Here is a 17,296-nt window from a genome sequence, read left to right as displayed (position 1 = left end):
ATTGTTTGAAACCATAACATCGTCAATTATCATCGTAGAAAGAAATGTAACAGCATATTTGGAATCCTCGTGAAAATTTCAAATATAAGAATGTTTTATTTTATCTCTAAAATTAATTTTTAAAGAAGTTGGCGTGGCCGGATGTCCTAATCAAACCAGCATGTATACAATCTACGGTATATGGTCCGACTTTGGTTCAGTCCGGTCCAGTAGTTTCACCGTGTTTAGCGAACATACATACATACACAGTCTGAATGTCATCTTTATATATATAATATATATATATAATATATATATATATATATATGTGTGTGTGTGTGTGTGTGTGTGTGTGTGTGTTGTCCTTATGGAAAATTTTCTTATAGTACTGATTTTAAGCCACGAACATCATCACTTCATATCTACTTCATTACATTACCTTGGGAATTCTGAGGTATTTCAACTATGTAGATAGAATCGCCCTCCTATTCAGACTAAATATAACCTCAAGAAAGCAATGCATATCATAACAACTGCGTGGCACCACCGTCAGTACCGCCCTGTGTATTTCGCAGCGCCTACAACCCAGACCTATAACCAAGATATAACCCAGACCTATACGACCCAGAACTATAACCCAAACATATAACCAAGGCCTTCAAGTAACACCTTGAATCCAGACCTACAGCCAGAACATATAACTCATACCTATAACCAAGGCCTTCAACCAACACCTTGAATCCAGACCTACAGCCAGAACATATAACTCATACCTATAACCAAGGCCTTCAACCAACACCTTGAACCCAGACCTACACCCAAGACCTCCAACCATCGCCTATCCACAAAACCTATAACCGAGTCTTATAACAGAGACCTCCAACCAACATCTGTCTACAAAATCTATAACCAAGACTCATAGCCAAGACCTCCAACCATAGGGTATACACGAAACCTATAACCGAGTCCTATAAAATAACTCTTCCCTGAAAAGTGAGCAAAAGTAGAAAAAGCGTCAACCCGTGACCTTGAAGCATAGATTGAAATTCCATATGTCTCCCCTTTGCTGCTGCAGACCCTCCTCAACGGGATCGTCCTTATGACACGGGAGCATCGTCGTCACGAAGACTGCCCCTACCCCTACACGGTTAGAGAGAGAGAGAGAGAGAGAGTATACAAATCTGGGACGGGATAGGCGCCAAAGGGGGTGGTAACTTTCCAACCAGCGGGAACCGTGACGTCATACCACACTGCGTTTCTGACGAAGAGGTTTGCGTAACATTCCTCTGAATCTATGGGAACAAGGAAGGGAGAGTGGTTTTTTCCTTCTTCTTCCATGGACGTCACAGCTTCTAATTGCTGGTTGCTTTGTTTGGTAGATTGCCTTATCTGGCGTAGGTTATTGTACTTTGATTGCCATTTGTCATCAAAGAGAGAGAACGTTATCAGATTTCGACTTAAGGTTAAACTTCTCTCTCTCTCTCTCTCTAAATATAGCAGTGTACTGTTTTCTACCCCGATTTCCTCAAATTGACATTGATTGCTAACTATTATTATTATTATTATTATTATTATTATTATACCCCGTAACAATCCATATTATACTTCTGTCTTTTCTCTTCATTCTTGTATATATATTATCCTCTGTTACTTCATTCAAATGAATAATAATAATAATAATAATAATAATAATAATAATAATAATAATAATAATAAAATAATAATAATAATCTGGAATAAGACCCTCTATTAAACAAATTCTGTTGAATAAAATGGCAGAATTCAGCGAATTAATCTTATATATTATCTTTTCTATTTTTCTTATTACTCGCTGAGCCAGAGACGCGAGTAATAAGAAAAATAGAAAAGATAATGTTCGAGATTAATTCGCTGAAGTCTAGCATTTTATTCCAGTAATGATAATAATAATAATATCGAAAGATATTGCAGCATCACCTATATTTTACATGTAAACAGTCTTCTCTATTTTCTGATAACTTCTTTCTCTATTCTAGCCATCTTCAACCGAGGTTCCGCGGAACCTTAGGGTTTCGTGAGAATTCATGTTTTATTTAATTATTTGTTATTTATAAGTACATATTTCTCTTCGTTAAACATGCCGTGAGAAATCGTAGGCCTATAATTTATTTTATCGTAACATATCGTGCGAGATTTTTTCCTCAGTTTTACTAAAGGTAATTATTACAAATGCTTAATCGCGCGTGTATATATAATATATTATTATATATATATATAATATATATTATATATATATATATATATATATATATATATATATATAATTGGGGTTTTCTTGGAATGAGAAATATTGTCTCAGGGGTTCCTCAAAGTGCCAAAGGTTGGGAACCACTGCTCTATTCTATTACAACTGGCCACTAACCCTCAAATTCGTTCTACAACGGGATCATTTTATCTATTTTCTAAAGTAAGCGACCAGAGGAAATAATTATATAATAAGACCTGCTGTCTTTGCTTTAGTGATCTTACTCCCACCACACAAATTACCCCCCATCCAAAAGTCCTTAATCGAAAAGTTAAACCTAGAAAGACAAGAGATAAGAAGATAAGAGAACAGGAGAGAGCGAGAGAGAGAGGAAAGCGATAGTAGAAGCAGCAATCAGAGTGAATCTGGCCTAAGGTCTATCTATATCTGTTTGTATATATATATATATATATATATATATATATATACACACACACACGTGTATGTGTGTTAGTTTCTCTTCAAATCGAATAACTTCGTATTTATGCCCTTCTGGAATTTGCCCCTCACGATATCAGTGACAATTAGAGAAACATTTAACTTGAGAGTAAATTTATTCAGAAACGAAGCAACAGTAAGATGTATTTTCAAAAATCATCCCCGTTATTGTAATAACGAAAGTTGCTTTACAAAGTAGGAAAAAAATTCAAACACCGCGCTATAAGCATGCAAATGGGAAAAGAATATTCTAGACATATATTTATTGAAAGAATGTCTTAACAAGATTCCAAGTGTTTGTACAGATTTGACAATTTGCAGGCAAACTGAATTCCCTTCGGAGATGGTAATCAGGAACATCGTGGACCAAACCTCTCAAAATACCCCCCACCCCGACCCCTCCTGTTCATAAATATGCACAACAATTGTCCTTTAGAATTATCATTTTAAAGACAGAGCGATAATTATGGTCGCAACCTGCTTCCCCGAGTAGCTGTGCAGTAGTACTATATCACACTGGTCCGCTGGTATAGTAGTGTTTAGTGTCGTGGTCTGCCACTCAGATGTAACGGGTTCGCGTCTATCCCAGGGCGATGAAAAAACCACTGGCTTTTGTCATGGTCAGTTACTGCGGTGGGAGGTTGAAACCAACATTCTTTGGAGGTTTGAATTTCAAGTCAGTGGCCCCTTAGGTGTGCTTGTTCCTTCTGAATAGGTTTCGTCCACTGGAATATATAATAATAATAATGATAATAATAAAGCAAGGCAATATATAATATTTTATACTGGACACCTCTCTCTCCTGTGAGTTAGAGACGCATTACCAAAAGACGGAAAAATTCCACAATACAACATATATAACGTTTTGATGGATTTTCTCAACTGCGAGAGGGGCGAATTGAGAGGTATGTGAGATGGAGTTCTGCTTCTCTTGCGTGACCAATTATATTCGTTAATTTAGTGATCATTATTCTTACATCCTTTACATGCGTTTTGTTTCGGTCTTTCGTGACTGAGAAGTGATAGGAACTATATAGGTCTCGATGTCATATAAATGACCCCCACCTATTCCCGTGGCTGATTAATTATTAATCTACGCCCTAGTAGGGTATTTGAATTTACGCAGTTTCCTCGTGATACTTTTAGATCTCTCACCATAGCGGCCTCTCTCTCTCTCTCTCTCTCTCTCTCTCTCTCTCTCTCTCTCTCTCTCTCTCTCTCTCTCTCTCTCTCTCTTATGGAAACACGCACAAACATTATGTGGTATGGTATGGAAATTACATAACGAAAGCTTATAGAATTAACATGAAGTAGTACGTAACAAAAACGAAAAAACAAAAAATGCGATCTTTATTGGCATTGAGTGTTTATCCCGTAAAAGGTTGGCCATGACTAACAGAGCAAATGAATACTGTTTGTTTGCAAACAGGGGGACTGGTTTTTCCCCTCTGAACGTCAGTTAACCCTTACGAAACGGAAAGCAAGACCATGTAGTACTAGTAGTAGCAACCTCCTTGGTATATAAAACCTTTACGTAATCTGATATTTTAAAATTCCCATACGGCTTGCCGTTTATAAAGAATTAAACGCTGCATTCACGGTGGTTCACATATCTGTCCTTTGACTCTTTAAGATGTCAAAGGACAGAAAATATAAAAAAAACCCGCGTTACGCTGATGAGCTGCGGAAAACCTGGTGCGGAATGGCGCTCCCAAACCCAATAGGCACAAACCTTTAAGCTGGAGCCACGTTTGCCCGGCTGCGGAATAGCTTCTGCTGCTACTGCCGCGCGCCGTGTGTAGTTCTTTGTTCTGGACTCAACCTTCCCGCGTGTTGCGAATCAATACGTGGGTTGGGAGGGGCAGGATTTGTTTCTGGGAGGGGGAATGGGAAAGGGGAGTGTTGAGTTGGGGGCGTCTGTGGGTGGAGGGATTGGTGGGAGGGAGGAGGTGGTACTACATGGCGTGCTATAGGGAGGAAGAGCAGGAGGAAAGAAAGACTGATGCCCGCCCAGTTGGATGCCTCTTCTTTTCTTCGGTGTTTCGGGCCCCTCGGTTTTGTTTTTGGTCTTGTTGCACTAATTTTAGGTATTCGTAGGGGTATGTGTGAAGTTGTTTTGTGTATGTATGTATGTATGTGTAGTTTACAGGCACGAGCTGAGGAAGCTGACGTTTCCATATTATTAAAATACTTCTGGAATATAGTACTACAAAAATAATAGTGTCGTAGAGATAGGAATTCAAATGAGAGAGAGAGAGAGAGCTATGGATTGAGTGAAGGGTGGTACTAATTTTCTTTAATCTCTTTTATTATATTTATTGTATTATTAATCCCTTAAAAATAAACAACATAGATATCATTACTGTTCCACCGAATTAGAGATCTGTATGGCGATAAAATATATCACAGTTACACCATACTAGACTCACCGAAGTGGTGAGTCTAGTACCATATAATTATGAGACTAATTGTATCTGAGCGATGGCGAACCATATTCTTGCTTGCAGTACCGACATGACTAAACGAACGTCATTCTCTCTCTCTCTCTCTCTCTCTCTCTCTCTCTCTCTCTCTCTCTCTCTCTCTCGAAGTACAACATGAGGGCGAGAGGGGAAACGGTCACGTGGCCGTTCTGGTCTCCATCCCTCCAAACCAACATCTGTTGTTGTCAGGCCACAGGAAGTGACGTAGCAGTGCCATGCAGTGCCATCAGTGAAGTGACGACCTTCCTTCCAGGCAGCGTTCCAGTGATGGCACCACCCGCAGTTATGATTCAGTTTATGATTCTCAGTTCAGTTAATGATTCCCACCTTTTGGGGAAAATTCGTGAGAGACGCAACTATACCTACTGAGAGGAATATTATGGGGATAGAATCATCGAGCAGAATAGAACAAATGCGTCATGTAGTAGTAAGTTACGAAGTTAGTTGATTTGTTCCCGTTTGCATATATTTTTTTTTTTTTTTTTTTTTTTTTTTTTTTTTTTTGCTCTATCACAGTCCTCCAATTCGACTGGGTGGTATTTATAGTGTGGGGTTCCGGGTTGCATCCTGCCTCCTTAGGAGTCCATCACTTTTCTTACTATGTGTGCCGTTTCTAGGATCACACTCTTCTGCATGAGACCTGGAGCTACTTCAGCCTCTAGTTATTATTATTATTATTATTATTATTATTATTATTATTATTATTATTATTATTATTATTCAGAAGATAAACCCAATTCAAAAAGAACAAGCCCACCAATGGGGCCACTGACTTGAAATTCAAGCTTCCAAAGAATATTATGGTGTTCGTTAGGAAGAAGTAAGACGACCGCTTATTGGAAAAAGGAAAAAAAATAGGAATAAATAAACAAATAGATAAAATGCATTGAAATGCAAGAAGAATAGTATTAGGTTAGTAATGTATAGACTTCCTCTGGGAGGCTGTTCCACTGTCCAGCGTCCAGGCTGTTCCACTGTTCCACTGTCCAGCGGTATGAGGAATAAAGGACCCCTGGAACTGAGAAGTTCGAGAGTGATGCACATTGACTGCATATTGGTACTTCTGCTCCCGTCTTGCGTGACCTTCCATTTTGGAAGAGTGCCACCTTGGCTTAGGAATTGACGGGCTACTTAAACGGTATTAAAATGTCCCATGACATTATTATATTTAGGAGATGTCGATGATAATTTATTGTGCATTTTTTTTTTGGGGGGGGTGGTGGTTGATTTGCCATTTTTGTGAATTGATCTAGAAATATAATATATAAAATAATAATAATAATAATAATAATAATAATAATAATAATAATAATAATAATAATAATAATAATAATAGGACAAATTCTATTGATATATATCAGAAATCACATAAAAATACTGTTGACAAAATTGTGTATAATGACCAAGAAATATGAAAGTTGATAAATATAGCGCGGCGGACGAGTAAAGAATACTTATACCAGTCGTGTACGTAGTAATTTATATTCCCAATGTTTACTATGAAATTCATGGCACGTAGAACCAGCTCTTGGCGCTGTTAATTTTGTGAACAAGTATGTGTGGTAGATTTTTTTTCTTTTTTTTTTTTTCTTTTTTTGAGACTCAGGATAGGTTTCTGCCTTCGTGGAAGCTCTCTCTCTCTCTCTCTCTCTCTCTCTCTCTCTCTCCTCCATTCCCATCTCTCTCTCTCTCTCTCTCTCTCTCTCTCACCATAGCTGCTCAAGAGTAAACCTACTTTGAAAATTGTAAAAAGCTAACGCGCCTTTCAGTTTAAAATGATGATTGTGTCACAAATCCTCTTAGATAAATAGCAAGAAGCCTTGTAACTGTAACTGCAAAAGGAAATAAATATTATATAGAATAATATAGCTTCAAAATGACTATATATTTCTATCTTAGCATGAACGCCGGTTTTACACTTACGGATAAAGTAGATATATTGCTAAAAGAGTAAACGATAAATAAACCATAAACAATTTTTGTATTTGTAATTTTTACCGCTCAGTAGTTTTCATAAATAGCAATGAACTGCATTCCAGTGGAAAGAGGATTTATCTTCGTTTTTCGCATCTCCATTTTATTTGATTTTATACAAATAGTTTCAAGACTAACTTCAGACACTGTTGTTTTGGGGTCTGTCATTTCAACTCGTGATGATTTTCACCTTTAATTTTTATTTATTTACTTATTTTTTTTCTACCTTTTATATTTGTTAGTTCGGTTTTCTTTAACCGGAAGACAAAGATTCAACCACCTTTACAATGACACCAAAATCACTATTCTGACATTTTAATTAACTTTCCCCGAAACCCAATATTAAAGAAAGAAATATCACTTCAAACGGAAGCGGTCAGCGCGAGAGAGGCTCTGTGTGTGTGTGTGTGTGTGTGTGTGTGCGTGTGTGTGTGTGTGTGTGTAGAATGTGCGGGTGCGCAATATGTTTTGTAATGAGATACTTTTATCAGTGTTTGTACTTGTGGAATTTTGGCAGTCGAGTGGAAGTGCTATGAATTGTCACTTTTAATGATGTTTCTCATTCATTACGAAATAAAAATTCTTTTTGAGCATAATTACTCTTTTTCAGGACTGGGAGTCCATAAGAGAGAGAAAGAGAGAGAGAGGCTGAATGATGTTTGACGATTTATGTATTCTATGTACTGAGTTTTTAGCTGTAGTATATATTGGATGAAACAATATCAACCATAATAATAATAATAATGATAATAATAATAATAATAATAACTATTTAGTATTTTTAGTATAATTCCTCTGTTCAGGACTTGGAGTCCATAAGAGAGAGAGAGAGAGAGAGAGAGAGAGAGAGAGAGAGAGAGAGAGAGAGGTTGAATGATGTTTGCCGATTTCTGTAGCCTGTATTCTATTTACATATAGAGTTTGTAGCTGTAGTATTTATTGGATTATGATAATAATAATAAATTATTATTATTATTATTATTATTATTATTATTATTATTATTACTGCTCTGGACAGTGATCCGTTTTCCACGTAATTACTGGTCCTTCGTTCCCACCCAGGGTCACTTTGCGGTCGTGCGCGCTAATGCAAATGCGTAATTCTCTCCTTTTTTTTCCTCTCTTTAAATAACGATCTTCGTCGTGGAAAGTGAGCAGTGGCGTCGAAAATAAATTCTTTCCCTGACACTCCCCCTGATCTATTCGTCTGCAGTTTCGTATAGGGTCGCAGTTTAGAGTTCAGTCCGAAGCGGTCGGTCACCGGTCGTGTTTTAAGGTCCTGCATCTGACCAAGGCCTCAAGAAGGGAAAGGGTCTTGGGACTGGACAAGACCTAGAGAAATTTCTTGGGACTGACTAAGACCTAGAGAAAGGTCTTGTGACTTGATAAGGCCTAAAGAAAGGTCTTGTGACTGACTAAGACCTAGAGAAAGGTCTTGGGACTGGACAAGACCTAGAGAAAGGTCTCTGGACTGGACAAGACATAGAGAAAGGTCTTGGGACTGAGCAAGCCCCAGATAAAGGTCTTGGGATGACTAAGACCTTAAAAAAAGGTCTTGGGACTTAGCAAGCCCCAAATAAAGGTCTTGAGACTGAGCAAGCCCCAAATAAAGGTCTTGGGACTGAGGAAGACCTACAGAAAGGTCTTTGTTGGGACTGAGCAAGCTTCAAAGAAAGGTCCTGGGACTGAGCAAGACCTAAAGTCTTGTGACTGACCAAGCCCCAAAGAAAGATCTTGAGACTGAGCAAGCCCCAAATAAAGGTCTTGGGACTGGACAAGACTTAGAGAAATTTCTTGGGACTGACTAAGACCTGAAGAAAGGTCTTAGGACTGAGCAAGCCCCAAGTAAAGGTCTTGGGACTGAGCAAGACCTACAGAAAGATCTTGAGACTGACTAAGACCCAAATAAAGCCCCAAAAGAATGTCTCTCGCCCGACTTCAACCTAAAGGAAGGTCTTGGGCCGTGGGCCTGACCGTCTGTACAACAGGATTCGCTCGAATCCGTTAAGTTTCGAAATGGAGGAAGGGAGGTCGCTGGCGTTTTTGAGCCATTCAACGGCGCGCCCCTTCCTCAGACGATAACGAAAGTGCCGGCCATTGACGGTCAAGAAGACTCTAGAGGTCATTGAGGAAAGATTCCGCAGCGGTGAGTCACTTGTGAGGGGGCTTTGGGGGACGCCTGGGGAGGGGGGGAATGCCTTGTCGTTTTTCTTCAGCCGTCATCAGCCCACATCGGACGATCTCTCTTGGCTCCTGTTCTGCTGGTGGTCTCGTCGAAAGACTCGAAACTGACGGCTGTAACTTCGTTTCATAAGATAGCCTTCTACGGGCTGCTCTATGAGCAAGAGCCCGTGCTGGCGTAAGACCAGCTTTATCTCAAAAACAATAACAGATCGCCATTCTATCCCAGCTTATTTCCCGCATTTTCAAGGTTAGAAACCTTTTGCCCAAACAGGGGAGAATTGCGTATAACTCTTTGAAGAGATGGGAATTTTTATTTTTTATTTTTTTTTTTATCTAATTCCAACACGAAAACGAAAGTAATTTTTTTTTGTCAGAATATGGAACCTTTATGCTTTTGCCGATTCCTCTCTGATTTCTTGCCAACATACTTTTTTTCTTTATTCATAGTACAGTTTTCTAAGCTCCGTATTTTCATTTTTGCAGCATCCTTGCAACGTGCCTAGCTGGTCGTGGTGTCACTGCATTTCAAATTCTCACGAATAAGAAAGGAATGACGTAGAGAGGTTTATCCCTAAGGGTTTATCCTTTGTGAACTGGCCGTGAGCTATTCTTACTGTACGTAATAAATGACGTCTCAAAGAACATTTGATGTATTCCTTTCAAAAAGGACTTTCCTTTAAGACTAGCACACACAAACTGACATATTCGTAATGCACGTTTGTCACTCCAGTGCAGCAGCAGCAGCAGCAGTGAGGCAATAACTTTTGTCCAAATGGGTCACATTTAAAGTGAGTTTTGCCAATAATCCTTGGAACTGTCAGCAGAGTTTGGAGGGAAGATGCTAAAAGAGGAAAGAGTAAGTAAGCACTTGTTTGATTAAGGCTTCCTCGGAGTCCACAGAAGGTTCCCATCAGTGGTTGAAGTGTGAGATTGATTGGTTTGAATTTAGAATTGAGGCCAAAGGCGAAGCACTGGAACCTATGAGGGGATTCAGCGCTGAGAAGGAAATTGACAGCTCAAAGCTGTTGGACCACGAATCACTTGTTAGGAGAGGGTGGAAAGTAAGATGGAAGAGAATATGAAAGGAGGTACTGTAAAAGGAACGAAAGGGGTTGCACCTAAGGGCCGAAAGCACGCTGCAAAGAACTTTAAGATATGGCTACAGTGCACCACAAGAGGTGCACTGACGGCACTACCCTCATACGGGGCTTGAAGTTTTATTAAGAACAGGTGAAAGAGTTATCTCAGAGTATTTTGAAATGGAGAGAGAGAGAGAGAGAGAGAGAGAGATGGTAAATGTTTTGGATAGGATAGAGGCGAATGATTCAGTTTGTTTAAGGGGGTTCGACATGGTGCTGTTGAATAGTAGTGTGTACGTGGCTGTAAGAAGTAGTAAGCATTATGGAACCTTTCTGCACAGGGGGTTCATCCGCAGTACAGCAATTGAAGAATAGTGATTGTTGTCTTTACGTTGGCTGTTAAAACAGGATACGTCTCAAGTATGAAAGGCCCATTAAAACATTGGTTTAAAGCTAAGGCCTTAGCTATAAACCAGAGTGTGTACGTGCGTGTATGTACACTCACTCACGCAGGGCGCGTCCATTAGGGTGGACCATCTGGGGCAATCCTGAACCGCATTTCCGAGAAGCTGAACGCGCGGAATATTCCATTCCGTGACGTCATTCCACCTGGGAGAAGTTGATTTCCGCAACTCGTGGATAACTGTGTATGTGGAGTTATATTATTATTATTATTATTATTATTATTATTATTATTATTATTATTATTTTAGAAGTAAACCCTCTTTTAAACGTGTTTTATTAGAATTAATTGCTGCCTCAGCTGCATTAATTTTAGATAGGTTCCTCTCTATTTTCCTAATTATTGTTTTCTCATAATTAGGAAAATAGAGAAGAATTAATGCAACTATGGCAGCAATTACTTTTAATAAAACATATTATTATTATTATTATTATTATTATTATTATTATTATATTATTATTATTATATTATTATTAAGGAAGATCAAATTGTCCTTAGCAAAGTGATACAAGGAAACTTCGCCACTTGAATAGATAAGGAATTATTATTATTATTATTATTATTATTATTATTATTATTATTATTATTATTATTATTATTATATAAGCAAACAAATAAAGAGAAAAACAATCATCATGAAAGGGGAAAAATTCAAGAAGAAATACATTGAAAACAAAGAGGAATTCCGATCACTCCTCTTTGAAAAGAGAATATGTAGAAACTCGCTATGTCGTTACACACAAATACTTACACTTACTCACGTACATAAAAATACACATGTTTATATACAGATGTCTGTGTATTTATATTTTTGAGTGCCATATTGTGACACCCCCGCATTGTAAAGAATATATAAATGGCCTAAGTTCGATCCCTGGGCGAGGACGGGCAGATGAGGGCATATAAAAAACCTTTTGGGTATTAAGCTGTGAACTGTGTACTTGGTAGGTAGGCGACTGTGGTGGCTACGAACAGGCTTAAGTTATATATATATATATATATATATATATATATATATATATATATATATATATGTGTGTGTGTGTGTGTGTGTGTGTGTGTGTGTGTGTGTAAATTCAGTATTGTAATCTCTTAAACACACAATTCTAACAAATCCTCTTGTTTAGTAACATGAATGTTTTTGTTTACACGTTGCTTTTGTTTCTCTTATACTGACAATATTATTGAACAAAAACTACTCCACTTTCCCTTTGTTAACTTGCAGCCTCCGACACCGAGAACGTTGGCGATGGAAGAATAAGTATTATTCATTTTATTAAATTATTATGGTTTGGGAGGGTTACGGAGAACTAATATTTTAGGTTGTCGAACCTTATTTTCAAGTGCGTTATTTTTTTGTATTAATTTAATATATAATTAGATAATATATATATTATATATATATTTATATATATTATATATATATATAGATAGATAGATACATAGATAGATATATATAGATATATATATATATATATATATATAGATAATAGATAGATAGGAGATAGATAGATAGATAGATAGATATGTGTGTGTGGTTACAATTCACATGCGATTGTATTTTTATACAAATTGCAAGAAAAAGCCTCATAATAGTTTTCCTAATGCTAGTCTGACTATCAGCGTTTATGAAAAATGTCTGTGCCAGGTAAATAGTAAAAGCGTCGCAATAATGAAACTATATCATATGGCGACAATTACCCTAAGTTATAGCTTGTTTTGACGGTGGCGCCAGCATGGAAAAGTCCAACTCTACACATACACGCACTGAAAGACGACTTCCATGACTCCTTTCGGGCGCGCCAGAGCGCCAGTGGTGCATGCGCGCCATTTCTAGTGAACTGGGGTTTTTTGTGGGGGTTTGTTGTGGGGTGGGGTGGGGGAGGGTGGGATTTGTGTGTGGGGGGGGGGGAGCAATAAACCTAGAGCCCCCTCCTCTCTCCCCACCCACCACAATGTTGTAGAGTGGAGGTTAGTAGGGAGAAAAAGGTTAATAAGGAGAAATAAACAAGACCCGGTTGCTCTGCGGTTGGAGGTTAGGGATTGTACACATTGCCCTAGGCCTAGCACCACATTGATATCGATTAGGCTTATGTAATCGATATACCGGATGGATATATCACTTACGTACGAACACCGGCGTAAATACAAAATAAACAATAATATATAACGTAGCCGTTAACAGGTTAACCCCAACTAACGCAATAAGAGAAGCTATTTCTTGCCGCACGTGGAGTCATACGATGTTACCCCTCCCTGATTGGCTGCCGGGGCGCATTCCTTTTGACGTCATTCCCGCTTCGCTCCCTGATTGGTCGAATTCGAGGGCGTGTGAGAAACGTGAGGGTTTTCTCCATTGGAGTGAACAACGCTTGATTTTTACGGTATCTCCCTTCGTCAAAATATATGTTTTGCCCCTCGAAGATCATCGATGAAATGACGAACGAATGTATTAAGTTGGAAATACATCGACAACGACGCAGCTGCATGAGAAACGACAGTTTGTTATTGTTTTGCGCGATTGCATGCCTTCGAGTGCTTACTGTTTATAAGCATTTTCGCGTCAGAATAAAACGCGAGTTGACGACATACCTCTCCATATTTATTCAGGGAAATTAGATAAGCTTATATCACTCATGTCCTAGGAATGGTGAAAGTGGCTATTACCCGCTGCTGTGGCTAGAGTTCGTTTAGAACAAGCTAAACATGCGAAGTACGATGACTGGAGAGAATACCGGATCGAGCCTATAGTCCCATCCGATCAGCTCGTCGTATCGGCAGTTTAAGTTCAGTCCAGTGTTGTTTTGGTCGCGGCTTGAGTCGGTCGCGCGCTTCGCGAGCTCAGCTTTCCTGTCTTTTTGAGTTTTGCTTATGTGAAAAGAGTGTTTAGTGGATCTCTCTTAAGAGTTTTTATTCATTTGAATTCATCACCTTTCTGAAAGCTCAACGTCTAGAAGGAGATTTCTCAACATTTCCCCCAATTCGCAGAAAGTAAGTTTACGAATTTACAATTTTTTCCCCAAATTATTAAACTTTTTGTTGTTGTAGGAATCGAATAACGCCATATTGTTTTAATTATACAGGCATTGATTAACGCACGTATTATTTCATTGTGAATAATAGTTTTGATAGAATTTTGTTCTGTTTTAACGAGATGGAATGGCACATAACCTATTGCCGCCGGAAAATTATATGGCGTTTAATATCTTTTTATCCCCAAAAAAAATTTTTAATGTAGTACAACGTTTCTGATTAATTTTTATCGTCATTAATCAATATTGTAGATGTATATATACTCTTGTTGTGGAAACTTGCAATGTGAATTAAAGAGAAGTTTCAATCGAGTTTCAACTAGTTTCTCTCGCGTTTCCCTCTCACGTGTTGTCTAGCCCACTTTAATTGGTCTAGGCGCAAGTTTTTTTTTCCTTTTTTTTCCCATCCGAAACAGATCCAGAAATATCTAGACCGAATACCTCGTCCTTCTTTCCATTTTAGAGTTGGTGATTTTGTCTTGTGAACTTTATATGTAAAATAAGAAAGTATTTAATTTCACAGGTTAAATGAACGTTGGTTTGTGAATTTTATAGATAAAATAAGAAAGTATTTCAGTTTACAGGTTACGTGAACTTTGGTTTGCAAGGAAATAGCCATAAATGCGTTACAGGTGTAGTATTAATGCCGATTTGTCCATGATTTCAAGTTACTATTTCTTTGTTGTGGTAAGCGGAGTACTACGCTAATCATAGCAATAAAAACCTAACAGGTGTTTTGCTAACGGTGAGATATTTATCATGCCCGGAAAGGCTGGCTATTAATTATGGCTTGGAATATTTTGGAGGTAAACTGCTCTGTGCTTAATTTAATATGGAAACTAGTTTTTTACTAGTCTGATTTTTTTAATGGTGTTCTAGAGGGTATCAAGACGAATTTGGAAGTAAATTATTGCGGTTTGAGGAATATATTGTCAAGAATAAGCTCTCCTGATTGAGAGGTTGACAGTCGCATGGTAAACTTTGCATCCCATTGATTAGATTATTTGAGACAGGAAGGGCTGCTGGCTGTCTATAAACAAGGCTTGATAACACTCAAGTGATTGATTTTTTTTCTTATTGGAGAAAGCCACGTTAAGACTATTATTGTATAACTTCTTATTGTTTTTTTTTGATGTCAGTGAATATTTCCTGTTGTAAACATTTTTGAACTATATTGATGGCCTTGCAAATATATCAAAATGCGGTTCTGTTCTTTTGACGGCTTCCCGTTGTGTTCGAAATCCCACAAACGACTTATGCTTAAATGGTCATAAATATGATAAAGTAGTCCCTCGCCAAAACCGAATTAGGAGCGTCTGGGATCAGAGGATGATACGTAGATCTAGTTTTATTTTAATAGACCTAGTTTTTGATACATGACATGTGAAGCAACTTCCTGTTTATAGGTAAACTTATCGGGTCTTCTTGAGTTTTTAAAGTCGCCAATTAATGTATTGAACGAGTTCCGGAGTTTGACTTACGAAGGTAGGCTTGTTCGTGACTTGGAGGCAGTTGTGAGAGAGAGAGAGAGAGAGAGAGAGAGAGAGTGCATCTGGCGAATGCAAATATCAGGACGAATTAATAATGGAAAGAAGGGAACCCAGTAGTGTTGAGTGGCGGCAAGACAGGGTGTGTATAGGCTGATGCAACTAGTCCAACAGGTTTCGCCATTGAGTCTAAGCCGACACTAGCTAGACACTTTTTTTGGAGTGTGCATTGTACATATACGTAGAACCACAACTGTTGGTATTGTAGCTTGATGTGCATTTGTAGACCTATGCATGTGCGTGTTATTTATAGTAGAATTGTTTGAAGTGAATATGGTTCCAGTACCTGGAATCTTGTTTTTAGATTCGTACCCATCAGTGTTGTTTTGGGAACGGACTCGTTATCCTTGAGTGGAATGTGAGCTTGCCAAACTAGCTTTCCATTAAACAGGAGAAAGGGTTTTGTTTACGTTCCTGGCGTCAAGCTGAATTGAAAGCTTTCGGCTCTTTTGTGAGTTGTCTCAGAACTTATCTGGATACTTTGCGTGAACATTGTGTGTGGGGTTTGGGGGAGTCTTCTAATAATTTGATTCATTCCAGAAATTTCTAGATAGATATGATAGATAAGGACACTTGTGTGTGTGTGTTATCCGCATGGTGGTGGTAGTAGTTGATGTTCACATCTTTCCACAAGTTTTAAAAGTTGTTGCTGTGCTACAGGATCCCCAAAGATAAGATAAATCTCTCTCTCTCTCTCTCTCTCTCTCTCTCTCTCTCATTTACCTGGTTTAGGTGTGTGCAGTTAGGAAGGGCTGTAGGCCTTGTATACTATATTTAGCTATTGTAATGTTCAAGGAAGACTGGACATTGGTTAAAAAGGGTATATGGATCAATAATATATAAATGTTATGGTGAATTAAAAGTAATAATATAAAAGGTATGGTAAATTAAAATTATTTTGAACATGAAAGAACGATTGCTTGGTCACGGCGTGAATGCAGAGAGAGAGAGAGAGAGAGAGAGAGAGAGAGAGAGAGAGAGAGAGAGAGAGAGAGAGAGAGAGTGAGTACTTTTTGGAAGTATGGGGAACTTGGTGTAAATGAGATTGGAAATTCTTGTTGAAATGTTTTATTTACGGAGTTGAAAACAAAGGTAAAGAGTAATAGACACACTCACCCGCACGCACAAGAGACACAGATAGAAAGTGAGAGTAAAAGAAAGTTTAAGCTGCAGAAGTGACGTCTGTGGGAGAATGCGTAGTTAGGGGAGTGACTGGTTGATTGTAAAAGAAGGCATGAGGCGAGATTATTGTGCCTGTGTGCAGTTCGTAGTCTTATGGATGATGTAATGCGAATCTCTCATGAATTGAATTACCTTTGGTCCATGTAAGTAAATAAAACTGATACGCGGAAGAATTCATCTCTTCTCTCTCTTTCACCTTCTCTCTCTCTCTCTCTCTCTCTCTCTCTCTCTCTCTCTCGGGATTATTCCTCTTCGTGTATGCTGTCACATACATCGTGAGGTTTTATCTCCAGAAATCAGGAGATAAAGTTCTGGTATCTGCCAGTAAGTAGAGATAAATCGTGTGATTTCATTCTTGTGTGATCCTGTTTATTTTACCAAATGAGACTCGCCTGTCAAACATTCTGTCGGGGTCGGGGGTGGGGACGGTTTCAGATCGCCTATTCAGGCACAAGAGACTTTTCAAAGCCCAGGTCCTTCCTTATCAGGCTTTAGTTTATTGTTAGTTTAGTGTGAGTTTATTGTTAGTTTATTGTGAGTTTATTGTTAGTTTACTCAAGCCTCCTGTTGGTAAATGTTCCCGATTTTGTGTGAAACCTGACATTAGATTTTCAGTGTCCTTTAGACGTGGGATAGTGCCGTCAGTGGACC

At 38.4% G+C, this 17,296-nt stretch overlaps 1 protein-coding gene across 8 annotated transcripts in view; it reads left to right on the top strand.

The window, feature by feature from the left end:
- LOC135212466 (sestrin-3-like) overlaps positions 1-17,296 on the top strand; it is a 98,722-nt gene that overhangs the window by 51,105 nt on the left and 30,321 nt on the right. For 2 of the 8 annotated variants that reach the window (XM_064245915.1, XM_064245917.1), the window contains exon 1: positions 13,476-13,875. The exons of 5 other annotated variants lie outside the window; for them this stretch is intronic. The gene's annotated coding sequence lies outside the window, so the exon portion shown is untranslated. Of the gene's footprint in view, positions 1-13,473; positions 13,876-17,296 lie in introns of those variants that run through there. One more of the 8 variants, XM_064245918.1, reaches the window with a different exon arrangement.

This window comes from Macrobrachium nipponense, chromosome 41 (assembly GCF_015104395.2).
Source record: "Macrobrachium nipponense isolate FS-2020 chromosome 41, ASM1510439v2, whole genome shotgun sequence".
In the NCBI taxonomy this organism is placed as follows: domain Eukaryota; kingdom Metazoa; phylum Arthropoda; class Malacostraca; order Decapoda; family Palaemonidae; genus Macrobrachium; species Macrobrachium nipponense.
The sequence above is the reverse complement of the archived record's forward strand: the minus strand, read 5'-3'. Positions and strand labels throughout refer to the sequence as shown.